Source organism: Lucilia sericata, unplaced genomic scaffold, assembly GCF_015586225.1.
Source record: "Lucilia sericata isolate MDLA Ls3-8-SP2 unplaced genomic scaffold, ASM1558622v1 Contig003044F_arrow, whole genome shotgun sequence".
Lineage (NCBI taxonomy): Eukaryota > Metazoa > Arthropoda > Insecta > Diptera > Calliphoridae > Lucilia > Lucilia sericata.
In genome coordinates, this window is record NW_023996662.1 from 18,586 (window position 1) to 35,681 (window position 17,096).

The 17,096-nt window shown below is 33.9% G+C and overlaps 1 pseudogene; it reads left to right on the top strand.

Moving 5' to 3' along the window:
* The first annotated feature begins 193 nt into the window (after window positions 1-193).
* LOC119614547 lies at window positions 194-14,867 on the top strand (annotated as a pseudogene).
* The last annotated feature ends 2,229 nt before the right edge of the window (window positions 14,868-17,096 follow it).

Sequence of the window (17,096 nt, forward strand, 5' to 3'; positions counted from 1 at the left end):
TGTTGTCTACTGGATAAAAATCAACAATTACAACTGCAAGCTTTCGAAACCCTTTCGCTACTCTAATTTCACATTCCAACTGATACTAACTACTCTATTGGAAAAACTATTTTTCATTTTCAAAATACATTTTCATTTTTCATAGACAACTGCTGTTTGTTTGGCTGGCATTCAGTTGGTTTTTGTGCTTTAAGTTGAAAACAACCGTTAACGTGTTGCAATCGGAAATGTGGTGCGAAATAAATCGCGTTGCACGAGCTGTTGCGGTGGCATTATGCGTTTTTGTAGTAAATACTTTAGCAGTGGCGATGTCTCCGACGCCATCGCCGCCACAGCAATTGGAACTTGATAACGAAAGTGTGTTACGAACGGAGACGTTGGCCGGGGTTCAACAACTGGTTGAGCATAATTTCCTTGTTGGTATAGCCAGTTTGGGCGCATTTTATGAAAATCATACTCAGTGTGGCCAAGAACTTGAAATAATGTTAAATGCAATGGCCAAACATGAAGTTTGGGGATTAAAAGGTGTGTTTGAGTGTCTGTTAGTGTGTTGTAAATGAATGAATATTGTGTTTCGCATGAATGAAATGTACTTGATTTCATGATCAAGTGTAAATAAACAAAATTTGTACTATTTCGATGTTTTACATGAATTAAGGGTATTCAGTTAAAATATTAAATTGCTATAAATTTTATGAATAAATCAAATGATTTGTGGAAAATTTTGTGAAACCCTATATAAAAGTGTACATTTACTTATATATATCCAGCAAGCAAAAAAAAAACTATATACTCAAATTTTGTAAAAAAAAGTGAAAATCCAGTAACAAGTAACACAAGTTTGTCAATATAAAACAAAAATGAAGTTTGTCCATTCAGCAATCTTTTCCAATGATAATTGCAAAGTGTTTTAGTGTACAACTGTGTCATCGAAAGAAAGCCAGTTTAATTTTAACTTGGTGCTAAATTTGACGTCTTTAAAAATGTTGTTTACAAAGAAAACAAATATGATTTTGTTTTAATTTTTTTTATAAAAATGCTGATTTAGGAAATGTGGTGCGAATGTAACACTTCGAATTATTGGTCGTTTACCCGCAAAAATATTTATTTTGTCTGCCTGTTTATTTGTTTTCGGCATTCAGAAATTACAACAGTTCCATATAAGGTCTTAATTAGAATAAATATAACAGCTAAGAGTAAATTATAGAGTTAAGTGTTGTTAAACTTAACGCTAATTTTATCAGCATCTAAGTGGAAATTCGCACTTCTCTAATACAATGTTATATTTAAACTTACCCAGCAAAATATCAAATAAACGAAGTAATTTCAAATTACCATCACTTCAAAAGTGTCAGTAAGTGAAATTATTAAGTCCTGCGGAAGTAGGGCTGAACGGCTTCCCAAAACAGTAATTATAGTGGACGTAATTCTTTAGAATTTCCAATCAGTGTTCCATGAAGGATGTAATATTGGGAATGACATCGCTTTCAAGACATTAGTGATTGATTTCGACAAAAGCATGACAATGACAAAGTGTTTCAGAGTTTCGTTATTCTCTTTTCATAATCTATATTCGTCTGAATCCGACTCAGAATACGTAACCTCGGACTTACTCAGTCTGATGAAGCCTCTCATTCTGCTCTCTTTTTGATCACCCCATTAGATCTTTGTAGTTCTACCCACCCTTTCATTATTTCGAGATTCTAGTATTGGGGTTCTCTGTCCTATGTTTTTAAATCATCCCTCTTTAGTTCAATTTTTTATCAATCATTTAAATTCCGTCTCAAGTATGCAATTGGATGCGTCCAATATTTGTGTTTAGCCTGCCAATGTGCCCAATAATGTACATTGATAAAGTGTCCTATAATCGGCTTTGGTCATTTTAGCCTAAAATTTATAGCAATGATTCTAAACCAGAACAGAAAAGTTGACGTAGTGCTCATGAAACAAATTCTGAGTTACACAGAAAATCAATGAAATGTGTTTATTTTTATACCCATTATCGTTTGTAACATATCGAAATATTGTTCGTAGACCCACAAAATTAAAAATTATATCTATTTTGGGATTTTATTAAATTCTAAGACGATCTAGACATGTCCGTCCGTCTGTCTGATGATCTGTTTGTCTGTTGAAAGCACGATAGAGGCCACACGGGAAAAGCTAGAGGATTGAAATTTTGCACAGTTATTATCTTAGGGAGCAATATCGGTCCACAATACACAATACGCCCGTAATACAGATTTAAGAATCATAAATAAGTTATTTATGAACCAATCGTTACAAAATTTCTCACAAGTTTGTTTTATGCGCCCAGAAATTGTACTATGATGAATGGCGGACATCGGATCATAAGGCCCCTTTCCTCTCCCACATAAGACCTCATCACATTTACGCTCATAACTGGGTTAGTAATACCTATATAGAAACGTATAAACGACATAAAAAAGTTTTACCAAATCCGCCATATTAGGACCCCTTCAGAAAATTATTTTAAAGCTCATAACTAGATTACAAATACCCGCATAGCTACGAAATTTGATAAAAATTCATAATAGATCCTACCTCCTATATAAGGTTATCCTCAGATAATGACTTTAACACTCATAACTGACTTAATAATAACAGTATAACGACGGTATTGAAATTAACGTGATTTGTAGGAACATAAATTACTCCATAAAATTTTTTGAGGATCGGGTCCATAATGACTTAAAACAAGTTTTATAGAAATTAAAATATCTTTACGAAGTTCTATACGGCCCTATTAAATTTCTAAGATTTAAGTTCATATATAGGACCACCTTCGTAATTAACTTTAATTTACAACAAGCAATCGTCCTACTGGCTGTGTTAGATAGATCCTTTTTATAGTAGGTCTGGAAACTACTTTCAGCTCAAATTGTATAAAAACAATAAAAAATTTTATATTTTTTTTAAATTTGTATGACAAGCAATATAACAATAATAAATATGTACATATGTATGTATGTGTGACATACAAGTTATTTTTTGCACTAATCTATATTTTTAATAATTGTGCGTTATTTGACATATCAATATCAATATGAATGGTGGAGTTTTCAAGCAAGTTTTCATTTCTGAAAACTCGTAAATTTGTTCAATGTGAATGTACCATAAAAAACTACACAATTATAATTTTGGGTTGGTAAATTGTAAATGTTTATTTTTTTTTTTCAAAATTGGATCACTATACATTTGATATATAATTTAACACATTAGGAGTATAACTTTTGAAATGTTTGCGAATTGTAAATGACTTACACAGAAACGACTATTACGGTTTTTATATGAAACAAGTGTTTAATAAACCATTGATAATTTTAATAATCGTGTTTGGATAGGGCCTTTAAACTATATAACTATACATATATGAAAGTAGTTAGTTGTTATCCGACCTTCAGGATAGTTGAAAATGTATTGCCTATGCTATGTCTATAACTATAACTATATTTCGAATACTGACTCCAGTAAATTAAGCCTTTTAGGTATCCCTCGATTTACGCAGTTTGATTTAATCGAAAAAATGCACTTACATAAATCGAAAACCCTTAAAATGAGATTAAATATAAAATTGTATTCCTAAGACCGCCTACCTAAAAAAACAATATTAACAGAATGATACATTTTTAAATTAAATTTGTTATGGTGATCTACTTCTGTTCCAGTATTTATTTCCAGTATTTATATTGATTTCATATCTATTATTGTCAAAATAACTACTATAGGTATGGCTATAATGCTAACAACTTATATCAGTTATATGTCAGATGCGACAGCCTAGGATAGACTTTTAAAGTGTTTTAAGAATTCCGTAACGAGTTACTGAACTAAAATTGACTACTTTTTTTAAATAAATTTAAAATATTTCCATTTTTTTCTTTCTAGTAAAAATCTATTGATGTTTTACATAAATAGAAGTTTGGGCCTCGATTTATGGGGTGGGTTTGTACTGATATTTGTAATACACAAACATATTTGTCCTATATCTCAAAGTATAGAATCATTTTCTGAGTTAAATAAACCATGTCCGTCTGGATGTCCTTGTACAGGTAAATATCGGTCCATAAGTTCCCTTAGTCCCCATACAACGAGAACCCTTGGAATTATGTTTAATATGTTTAAAATGGTATCTCTACCAAAATCGGTAGAACTAAATCTTAATATAAGCCTGATTCTGTCGACTTTTGTAATGATCGGCATTCAGTTCCCACACAAAGTCCTCCTCAGGAAATGTCTTGAATGACCTTATTTCCTTAGAACACGTCGATTTTTGTCTGTATGTCTGGAAGGAACAATTTACTTTAAAATTTCAAGTGGGCGAGGTCATATACATACAAAATAAATATTAAAAGTTGTATATCTCAGAAACTGCAACCGATAGTGGTAAAGTTTGTATGGACAACATTGACATTCATATCTGGCAATAAAATGGGTATCAACATGAACATTAAAGGAAATATTTTATAAAAGGTTTATAAAACAAAATTTCCACACAAAATCTAATTTATAAACCGTTTATAAAATAAAAATTTTGTTTGTGAATAAGGGGGAAAAACTCGTATATTTGGGAAACTATTAGAACTAGAATCTTAAAATTTTGCATGTGAACATTTAGCGAAGAAATGGGAGGACTAGCAACAGGAGCGTGATACCTCCCATATTCATTAAATACAGAAATTTGTATATCTGAGAAACTTTAGAAGCTTCAAAAATCTTAAAATAGGTTTTTTTTTCTATTGTTTTTAGTGTAGTTTTATAAATGCCTCCATCAAATGTTATTTGGAAAGCCTCTTTCAGAATATCAGTTTTATGTCAACAAATTGCTTAAGTACATTTGCATTAAGGCTTTATAAAAAATAGCTCGCATTTTAAATTTACTCATAACTGGAATACGGTATCAAATGGTCGTCCATGCCCGACTATACTTGCCTACTTCTTTTTGAACGCGTTGGTGGCGTATCATAATGCCCATGGTCGGTATTCGAAATACCCCAGAGTTCAAGTCCCTGATTCAGGCCGGCTATCTAGGACTCTTTTTAAAAGAAATCCAAAATGCTACATACACTTCTTTCCGGATAATTCTAAACAAATTTTCTAATACATTTCTGTTACAATGTCCATCAACATTATAACATTTAAAAAAAGTCTCGCTTTATTGTAGGTCATAAGGTCTATGTACATTATGACACACCGCCGAAAAAATTATTTTATTGTTTAACCGTGTAAATCGAGGGTTTTTCATGGACTTTATGTCACTTTCCTCATGGACATTGTGTGCCATAACGTCCATGGACACAATGACACATATTTTTGGTATGTCGTAACGTCCATGGACATTATTTGTTACAGAAGTTGATTAATTACAATTGTTATCCGAATTTGTCTTTAAACCTAGTAATAGTACCCAATGTGCAAGTTATATCTTCATTTTCAAATAATATTAATTAAAATTATGTCATTTTCTACTTGTGCAACCAATTCATGTAAAGTTAAACACGAATATGTTAAAAGTATTTTGTGAAGTGAAAAACAAGGAAGAATTTATAGTTGGGCATGGCTGACCATATGATACCCTACTACAAAATTTAATTATTTTTTTTAATAATGAAGTATTTAATTTAATTTTTACCTTAATTCAGAAATATTTTAACAATTTGTTGACAAAAAAGGAATTTTCTAAAAGAGAGGTTATATGGGGGCAGGGGGTTAATGTGGCCCTATCCTTATATATTTTGGTAGAAGGATTTACGTCTACATCAGTTATTTATGCAGAATATCATCGGGACATTAGCGTTTATAAGTGAATTTTGACCATCAAGTCATTTTCTGAAGGGGACTTTGTATGGGGGATAGGATCAAATGAGGCCCGATCATTACAAAAATCAGTAGTATTATTAAGACTCATAAAAAACTAAGTGTTGCCGATAAGTGATACAAAAGCATTTAGTATATTTGTGAGCTCAAAAGCCCTATTCGGGGAGAACGGTTGTATGTAAGCTACATATATGAAATAATGGACCGATTTTAACCATTTTCAATAGGCTTGGGTCAAAAGAAGAGAAAATGCTAAATCATTTATCAAATTATCTTGAAAATTGCAATCTGTAGAGTGCGCACAAGGTTTACATGGACACACAGACGGATGGATATAGCTAAATCGACTCAGAAAGTGATTCCAATATATTTGGGTGAGAAAGTTAATCTCTATGTATTTAATTATAATTATTAGTTGAAGCCCAAAAATATTAAATGTTTGAAGCCCAAAATATTAAAATTGTTCAATAAGAACGTACTGTATAAAATCTTGTTTAAAAGAAATATTTCTAATTGGAAAATTTGAAAATTTCTCATTTGTTAAAATTCTTATTGTCATTTTAGTGGATTTCCGTTAAATATGTAGGTAAAGAAAACAATTAGGGGTTTCGTTCAAAAGTCTCACAAACTGTGCACTTTGTCACAAATTGTTTGCGATTTTACTTCCACAATACCGATACACTTGATCGCCTATTTGAACAGATCATTATAACCTACACCACTATAGTATTATGCGTTTGTGGTGATGTTTGTAACATCCAAAAATATTGATACTACACCCACCTTAAAGTATACTAATCGGCCCAGTATCACTTTCTGAGTCGATTTAGCTATGTCCGTCCGTCTGTCTGTCCGTCCGTCTGTGTGTCCATGTAAACCTTGTGCGCACGCTACAGGTCGCAATTTTCAAGATAATTTGATGAAATTTGGCACATACTCTTCTTTTGATTTAAGTTTATTGAAAATGGTTAAAATCGGTCCATTATTTCACATAGCCCCCATACAACCGTACCCCCAAATATGGCTTTTGAGCTCATAAATATGTTAAATGTTCGTTTTTCACTCCAAAAATCGGCAAAACATAGTTTTATATAAGTCTTAATGATACTGCTGATTTTGGTAATGATCGGCCCTCATTTGACCCTATCCCCCACATAAAGTCCCCTTCATAAAATAACTTGATGGTCAAAATTCACTTAAAAACACTACGATATTCTGGATAAATAACTTTAGTGTACACATAAATCCTTCTACCAACATTATTAAGGTTAGGCCCATATTAACCCCCTACCCCCATTTAACCCCTATTTTAGAAAATCCCCTTTATCTTTAGTTACCTTTAAATTAGCTTTAAATTAAAAAATGGATTACTTTCTTACAGTTTTGGACTCTTTTGGTTCAGCCCCAAAAACATTTACTTGGGGAAACTATTTTTGGTTTGGTACACCCGATTTATGCGCTGATCTTAATGATCCATTCACCATCAGCTTATCGCATTCACAGCCACCAATTTTCAATGCCACCAGTCCGTTTCCAGTGCAATTCTTGTGGTGTATTTAAATTTTACCACACCCTATTATATCGATATTAAATTACCGTTCGAGGTGAGCAGTAATTCTTCGTTAAAAATGCTTATTAAGAACTAATTTCATTCTTTTCAGAATCTTATTCATCTGGGTTTATGTTTGCCAAAAAGTTGTAGTGTCTCGAAAATCAGTTTCTACACTGATATTTATTTTCAAAAGGAAACTTTTCAAATGCAACGTAATTTTAAGTTGAAAATGAAAGCTTTAGATGCAAAAGCTGCTCATTTTAGTTGGAAGTATATTATTCAAACTGGCAGTATTTTATTTATGTAAGTATGTGTTGAAATTTTTATGCACAGTGGGATATGATTGTGGAAATCTACTGCTTTTTCAACCCTACCCCATTTATTCCCCTTTTGGCAGGCAACACTTTTAATAAAACTTTTTTTATTATCTTCCAGTACAATACTCATAACAACCACTCTGTTGACAATATTCGCCGAAGTTCTTTATAATTCCAAAAATAAAATAAAGTTTCAACAAACATCGCACATGAAAAGCCAACAGAAATCACCAATCCACGGCATACCCACCACCACCAACAACAACAACCGCAATCATGAAGTACCAGTAAATCAATATGACTTAAGCGAAAGTTCCATATGGGAAGAGCTTTTGATGTGCTTTCGTTTTTCACTTAATTATAAAACCGTTATGAGTTTAGAGAATTCAAATTCGAATTCTAAATTTTTAACTGCAATGACGGGTTTTCGCACCATCATCTGTTTGTGGATAACAGTATTTCATGTCTACTACTATTCCCTGTTTGCCATATCGAATACCCCCTTTATCTTTGCCAAACTGGAGGCTTTTACTTTGCAGCCTGTTTGCAGGCCTGTTTCTATGTGGATGTTTTCTTTATAATGAGGTTTTTGAATGAATGAAAAATAAAACTTAAAGATTTGGCTGTAATTTTCAGAAAAATATAAAAATAATTATTTTCTAGTTCTTTTCTTTTAGTTAATAATTTCCTATCAAATGTCAAACTATTACAACAGATAAGGCGGCATCCTGTTGGGGAAATTTAAAACTTTTTACTCGTTCTTTGTTGCAACGTTATATGCGGTAAGTTGTATGAGATTTTTGAAACAAATATAATTCTGATAAATATTTAGTTACATTCATAACTCTTTATTAACTTTTTTTACAGTTTAACTCCTGTAATGATTGTTACAATGCTGTTGAGTACCATGACTTTGGATTTTCTTAATATGTATTCACCCTTTCGTTTAAGCGAAATAGTGGTTTCTATTGTAAAACGTAAGTAATTATTCGAGTGATATTTTTATTATAGAAATTTATACGGGTAGCATGTAAATTACATTACAATCAGTGTAATGAATCTTTTTATCGAAATATTCTATTTGTATTTTTAAAATGCGACAGACATATGTAAAACATGATCAATTAGTGATCAGAATCTATTTGTTTATTTAAATGAGATTAATTGACGAACAATAAGCACTATTTTTCTAAATTGTTTATGATGGTTTGACAACGAAAAATTTTATTCATAAAAAAGAATAACAGTAATATACTTGCATATTAGGGTGTCAAGTGGACCATTCTTTTCTAGGTATAGCTCTCAAACGATAAGTATTAATGTACTGAAGACATTAAGCTAAAAATTAAGGAATTTTTGAGACCCAATTCGAACAGATTCCAGAAAAATTTTATTTACATATTGTACTGAGATCAAGATTTTTCAAGTTTTAAATTTGTCCGAAAGATGTCGTCGATGTTTTAATTTTTAATCAGTTAGACCCATACTGACTATTTTCGAATTTAAGAGGTACATATATGTATAGATCTTTCCGTATAGAGTCCGCATGTCCAATCAAGGTCCTGCAACGCACCAGTAGTAAACAATAAAGAAAAACATTCGATCTTACGTAGTACATAGTATGATATGGTAGCAATGGCATGTAGCATGGGATTAATCTCAATGCAAAGCCAATAGAAGGGGCGGCCCCAACTCCAGTTAAAATCAATCTTCCGGTAAACCGGAAGGTGACCACCCTTTAGATGTCATGAAAGATACCATTGTTTAAAATGATATCCCCATCAACTAATAGCCCATTCCAGTGCATTCCTTAACCTCTCAAAGCCCGCGCAACCACACTACTGAGACGTATTTGGTAGTCTGAAATATCCAGCCAATAAATCAGGTTCCCTCTGTATGTCAGATAATGTGACAAAGTACGTAGGAATTTCCAAAGCCAATTCGAACCCAATATTTGCACCGACAAGTTGGGTGGTGGACCACAAAAATAAGTCGCGTAGCCTGAAACAATATGCATCCTGCTGAGATGGCAACAGCACCAAGAACTTCCCTAAAGTAACAGGTCTACTAAATCAGTACTAGTCTCCTGTAAGACAGAGGAGTCTTTCTTCTGGTTCGATCACCAACTCACATACATCAGTTCCATTCTCATATCATAAAGAACGATCTACGGAATGACAGGCAACTACAAAGTGGTCAACCTGAAAATTTCTCAACCTATACTGGCGCACTACTACGCGAAGAGTAAGATATACTCAATGGGTTCAAGAATCCAGCATAAGTTGCTCTGTGACATTACCCAGCGACATCTGTTGAGATGGCAACACCACCGGAGAAAGAGTCCAGACATATATGGCATAAGATATATCAGTCCTTAAACCAGCATTCTCTCCCCGCAAATTTGGGTTTAAACCACAGCAACTATGTAGAAACCGAAGACACCTCAACCAACTGACCAGCCAGGAAAAGTCCTGCGGGCAACTGGCTACCCGTACTGCTCATGTCAAATAATTACAAGGAAACACCGAGGATACATTTGATCATCACCAGTTTATAGTCCCGCCAGACTAGAGGTATTGGTAGCACCTCTTTTCCCCTGGATATTGCAATAACACCAAGACGGAATTTCACCAAGGTAACATGCCTCCGGGACATATATCTGGAATCAGTATTTCCGACATATTTTGTGTCTGTTATCCGATCGAGCACGTCCGATGATTGTGTATAGCCTTTAAATGAGTGCCCTACAACCGCCATTGGTCTGTTAGCCTAAAGTTAAGAGTCGTTCGTTTATGTTTCAATAGGAGGATGATCTAGGCACTTTTGCAGACTTATACCCAATTAGCATGTACGCTGAACTCCATGTTGTGATTTTTCCATAAAATTGTTTGTCCTTCAGATTATAAGTTAAAAACTGGCCTTATCATCGCTTTTATGAAGCCAGTGTGTCGTAGTAGGATTTACCACTTCATGTAAATAGTTTTCCTACATTAGCACCTAGTACCGATTTGCCTTATTGTTCCTATCCTTTATGTGATGTCTCCATTAAAATTTCCGATCAAGAATTACTCGGTAACCGATATAGAATATCTTTTTCGTCCTTTAAAGTTGGATCCAAAAAAAAAAAAAAAAATATCTTAATATCTAATTTTTTATAAAAAATAACGACCGCCTCTGGGAATGCATTTCAAGCTCAATCTTCCGCCGGTGTTTTAATGTAAGGTATTTAATGCAAATTATACATTTTTGAAAGATTGAGAAGCAGTAATAAATTACATCAGGATTTCCAGATATCGCTTCAGATAAGCTTCTCCTGAAGCTTAAAAAAAACACCGTTTCTACATATTCGAAGAAGAATTTATAACAGTAGTTAAACCCTTCTCTTAAAGTCGAACAGACGGGACATTGAGGTCCAATCAGATTTTAATAATAAATTTTATCTGTTATAAGCGTCCCATATATGGTAATAATGTGGAATGCTTTATGTTTTTAATTATGGGACCAGATTCGGATTCTGCGTTGCTTAATCCTTGAGAAAAAGTATACTTTGGTTTCTGGGTTTCTACTTATTTAAAATTTTGCCTACCTTTATGCCCTTTGTCCCTTTACTCTGGGCAAGCACGATAAATAGTATCCTAATGACCATAGCCGAGAAAGGACTTAGACATGTCTGCTACCGAGAAAAGACTTACCCCCCATATTATATACAACGCATAATAAAGGTGTTGATGTTTATTGTAGGAATTTTGTATGGAAAATGTGTGTAATAAACCTAAAATAAACGATTAATATCTTTATGAATACGGGGGTTAGACATGTCTGCTATGCAGACGATGTCGTTATATTTCTAAGGGGAAGGATTCAAATTACTTGTGTAGAAGGACTGAAGAAGCTCTCACGGCCTTGAGCTAGGCTCAATCTAGATGCCTCAATGTTAACCCGGCGAAGACGGGTTAAGTACTTAGGTGTAATGACCGGAAATTAAGATGGAAGTACCACATAGAGCAAAGATTTCACAAGGTACTAGGTAGTGGGAGCTATGTAGAAGAATCATAGGTATGAAATGGGGCCTTAGTCCTACTATGACACATTGGCTTTATAAAAGACTAATTAGACCAATTCTAAGCTATGATTCAATAATCTGGTTCAACGTACATGCTGTTTGAGTATAGTTGGGTATAAGCCATGAGCACTACGTCAACCAAGACTCCTGGAAACAATGCTAGATATTCCACTTTTAATACATATCTTTTATATATACAAGATATGAGGTGGCACTTACAGCCAAACGACGGCTCTAACATTAGGCGAACTGGCCAAAAGCGGTTTATAGGACATGTCATCAAGTTATACTGGACATATTGGAAGGCTATACACAATCATCAGAAGTGTCCGGTCGCATACTAGAGACAAATTATGTCGGAAAGTTTGAAACGCTGATCCCAGATATAATGTCCTGATCTTTAGAGCAAATACCAGTAGGTATCCGTTGCTACACGGATGACGCTAAAATTGGGAGACAAAGTGGGCCTGGGGTTTTATATTGAAGATCCAGAAATAGAAAAATCACAAACACTAGCTTCCAGGCAGAAGTCCGAGCAATAACTGAATGCGTAAATTGGATTAGAAATAATAGAATCATAAGGCAATTAAGGCGAAATCAGATGATAAAGTTAAATCTAAGATCCTATTGCATTGTAAAAAAAGTTCTAAACCGAATATTCTCCCAGAGGTAAGGTTCATATCATATGGGTACCAGGCCACTCGGGAGAAGTCGGGAAGGGAGCTCGAAGTAGTTAACCTGACGAATGGAAACCATTGACGCAAAGAGGGCAGAATTAAAATTGTGGGTGAGAGAAACCCAAAAGGTCTTCTGGAATAATGAAACCGATCCTATGGGGTGACCCTAACGAGGGGCGATTGTATAGTATGGTGGTACGTATTCTGAGTGGTCACATAGGATTACGAGCATACCTAAGTATACAATATTGGACGTGCGGATTCAAACGAATGTAGATGTTTCCATCGAAAATGAAAGTTTACTTCAAGATAACGCGCCTTAAAAAATTTTTGGTGGGGTCAATATTTGGTGAGATGGATTATAGGTCCCTTATATAGTTTTTCTATTTTTTCATATTTCAAGCAAATGAATGACATGAAATCTAGATATCACGTAAGACATCTTAAAGAGACACACAATTTTGAACATCAGAGACGGTGAAATTCGGGTTTGATTTGTTATGTTTCAATGAAAAAATTAATGCATTTGAGCAAAAGAAAATGACTGGTTGTTAACTTATTTTTTCGTGACATTATGGTTCATCCATTTCTTGGTAACTGAAAAAAAAAACTTTGCGTTTAATCACCTTAAAACGTTATCTATGGCGAGTTTAATTTAACTAGAAATTCATTCCAAATTATCTACTTACTACACTCCTTCCAAAAACAAATTGCACAATTTATTGAATTACTTATTAAATTGATATAGTTTTCTACTTATTTAACAGACTTTATTTTGTGAAATTTTCCTTATAGCAACTGGTGGTATAATCTCCTTTACATACACAATTTGCTGGACATGAATGATATTTGTTGCTCGTGGACCTGGTATTTAGCATGTGAAATGCAATATTTTATTTTATTCACTGGATTGTTGTTTGTGTATGTTAAAAAGCCAATTGCAGCCAAAATAGTATTTGTCACATTAGCACTGGGATTTGTGGTCATCGGTTGGATGTGTAATTTTGGCAATGGAATAACATTTGAGTAAGTAGTAATGACCAGTAGCAAATGATACTGTTTCACATATTGATGTTGGAAACGCAACAAATTGTTGTTATTAGATTATAACGTTTGTATGTATGTTGTAATATGCTTGGCAAAAAAGGTATAAATTGTCAACTCCTTCAAACTATTTAGTTTAACTTTAAGTCCATTTTATGACCATAAACATAAAACTAACCAAACTAAAGAGTCCATCCCCCATTAAAGCCCTCAATCCGCAACCAGTAAACCAAACAACTAAACAAACAAATAAAACATCAATCTGGGGAAACCTTTCTAACCAACATTTTCATTTATTCATTCATTCAACATTTACTTTGACAGAATCGATGTCATCTACAGTACACTCAATCAGTTGTATGTCAAGCCGTGGGTTCGCATACCACCTTATTTAGGTGGTGCAACAATGGGTTGGTTAATGCACACACTGCAACAGAAACGCCATCAACAACAACAACAACCACACCAACATCATCACCAAAAAACAACTGCAACAAACAGAGCATCAAGTCGAACAACAACAGCAACAACATGTCAGTGTAATGGCAGAGACTCATCATCCACAGCTCCATCACCAGCATCTGCATCATCGTCATCATCACCATGCAAATCAGCATGAACATAAAGAACATGTTCGCACATTCGGTCGTAAAGCATTTTGGCTTTTTTGCATTGTCCTCTATGTGACAACGAATTTTATGAGTTACTGGCGCTCTACGCCCTCTTGGGTGGTGGCGACAATTATGTCCATGGGTAAATTGCTTTTCGCACTTTGCATCGGTGGTGTCATCATCATGTGCGCTTGTGGTCGCGGTGGCTGTCTCAATGTATTGCTGAGTGCGCGACCGTTTTTATTTTTGAATAAATTCTGTTTCAGCATTTATATGCTGGCTCCCGTCGTTGTTGTGGCCATGTTTGGTTTACGCAACGAACCCACCAACTTTACCGAAGTCGGTTCGGGAGCCGATTTTTTCACCGTCATCGTTTTGTCCATAATGTCAGCATTTTTAATGTTGATTTTAATTGAGTTGCCAACGCAAAGAATTGCAAATCGTCTACTTAAACAAAAGAATTCGTAAATGGAGGGAGAAATCAATTTCTTTATAAATTTAATAGGGGGGATTTAATCATCAAAATAAGTGCATGTGTGCATGTGTGTCGTCTCTGCAGTAAATGGCCAAAAAAATAAGATTTTCTAATGATTGAGGAACATTTTTATATAAAGTGTTATTTTAATTTTATGGCAATGGGGAATTTATATTGAAATTTACAAAATTGTGTAAATGTTTCTTAGAAATGGATGAACCATGTTACACATTTAGCGTTTTTTTATGTATTTAATGTTTTTGATATGTATTTTTAATAAATATTTGTTTGAGAAATTAATGATTAATAAACTCCATCCTTTTTTATTTTTATAAAATTTTCCAACGTTTTCTTATTTAATCGATAAACTGGGAGTTTAAATCAAATAATTTTCAGCTGTGCTACAATGGTTCTGAAAACCCCAAGTAAAAATTTTTTGCTGCCTTGCCCCATATATAAGGAGGTTCCCAGCTTATTTATGAATATGGGAGAGTTGCGCGGTACTTCGGGTTATTTTGGTAAAGGAATTTAGCTTGGAAGGTTGAAGAGCTGAATAAGTATATAAGCGGAAAGGATATCTTAGCTTGACGATGGCTTAGCGGTAACCATAGCCACCTTGTTCATTAATTATTGAAAAGTTATTGATGATTTATAATTATTTAATCTATCAATTAGAGTTATGCCTACTTACCGGCTAACCAGGTGACTAGCTATTCCCTGTCCTTCAAGGAAGTTAATCTTCACTTTATAAATTACAATGAGACAAACAGAAAGCTAGTATAAATGTTTCAATTTATGGCAATGATCCTTTTCGCTTAATTTCATTTTTAAAATGACTAAAGAAAATACTTTCTTCACTCTCGTCTACAAAGAGTACATTCGTGATGAAAAACGAATAAGATCCAACCAGGTGGTTAGACGTTAGTTAGTGGAATTTACGTTACTCTTTATCCACGTAGTAGCTGTGGTTTAAACCCAAAATTACGGGGAGAGAATGTTGGTTTAAAGACTAATATATCCAAATTCCGTATATGCCTTTCCGGTGTTGTTGCCATCCAAACAGATGTCACTGGGTGATGTGACAGAGCAACTTATGTTGAATTCCTGAACCCGTTGAGTATCTCTTACTCTTCGCGTAGTAGGGCGCAAAATAGGTTGCGAAATTTTCAGGTTGACACTCGGTAGTTACATGTCCGTAGATTATTCTTTATGGTCTAAGAATGGAACTGATGTAAGTTGGTGAAAGATTGATAAGGGCCCACCTATCATCTTGTCGGGAAAATTATTGGGTTTGATTGACTTTGGAAATTCCTACATCCTTTGTCACATTATCTCAACGTACAGAGGGATCCCGATTTATTAGCTGGGTATTTCGGAGTACCAAATGTCTCTAGGTGCTGTTGCCGAAGCAATAGAGCCTTGTGATGTGGCTGTGAGACTGAGGGAAGAGAAATCTGCCTGAGCGGATCGTTAAAGAATGGGGAAGCTACAACATCGCTCATGACAACGCTTATACCTGATGGTCCATCTCGGCGGTACATCGAGATTCAAACGGGTATTGTTGTTGCAATGTCCGAAGTAAGTGTTTCATAAATTTATTATTTGGCCAGATCCAGTGTTTCGTCTGTCACAGATGTGCTGAATAACCAAATTTAGAAAAATATAGCTTATTCAATAATGTATGTTAGTGGCATATATGGTGGTACATCTTTCTACATAAAATTTTTGAATTATGAATTATGACAGTCATGTCTTTCTTCTTCGCAATGTCAACAATTGTCAAAAAATGCTTCATTAAAGATATCGAGGAAATATAAATCTAAAATTTCCAAAAATACTTTAAATGTATTAAATTTATCACATAATTTATCACCAAGTTCATACTAGATTCTATCTAAAAACTATACATTCCCTTTATAAAAACTATTGGAATATCACGTCTATTTAAATCAAAGTATTTCAATTGACAACAAAGTGTGTCATCTCGTACAATTCCAAAAAAAACTATCAAGCAGATAAAATATAAAATTTATTGCGTTGGCATTTCATGTTAAAAATTTCGCCCACTAATTTCAAATACTGATCGATAGCAATTGTGTGCAATCTGAAGCCAAGTGTCTCTACTGTTGCACCTTTGTGTTCGTTAATATTTCATGGTAACACAGCAACTTTAGCACAAACAACAATAAAGTCACGAAAAAAACACAAAAAGATAAAGTAAATGGGAAAAAAAACTTTGTTCATCGTTATGATCATCATCGTCATGATCTTTTTCATACGCATCCATTATCAGCGCAAATCATGGGTTTAACACATACGTACACACTTACTTTTACTCACACGCAATATTTGCTACGAGATGCATTTTGTATTGTTGTTGCAAGTTGTAGTTGTTATACAACAACGCCATCGATTATCATACTTCGTCTTCTTTGAAATGATTACGATCTTATTTTACTCTTCTTGTTTTTATTTGGAATCTATAATATGAAATGAAAAAATTTCAAAAATCTTTAAAA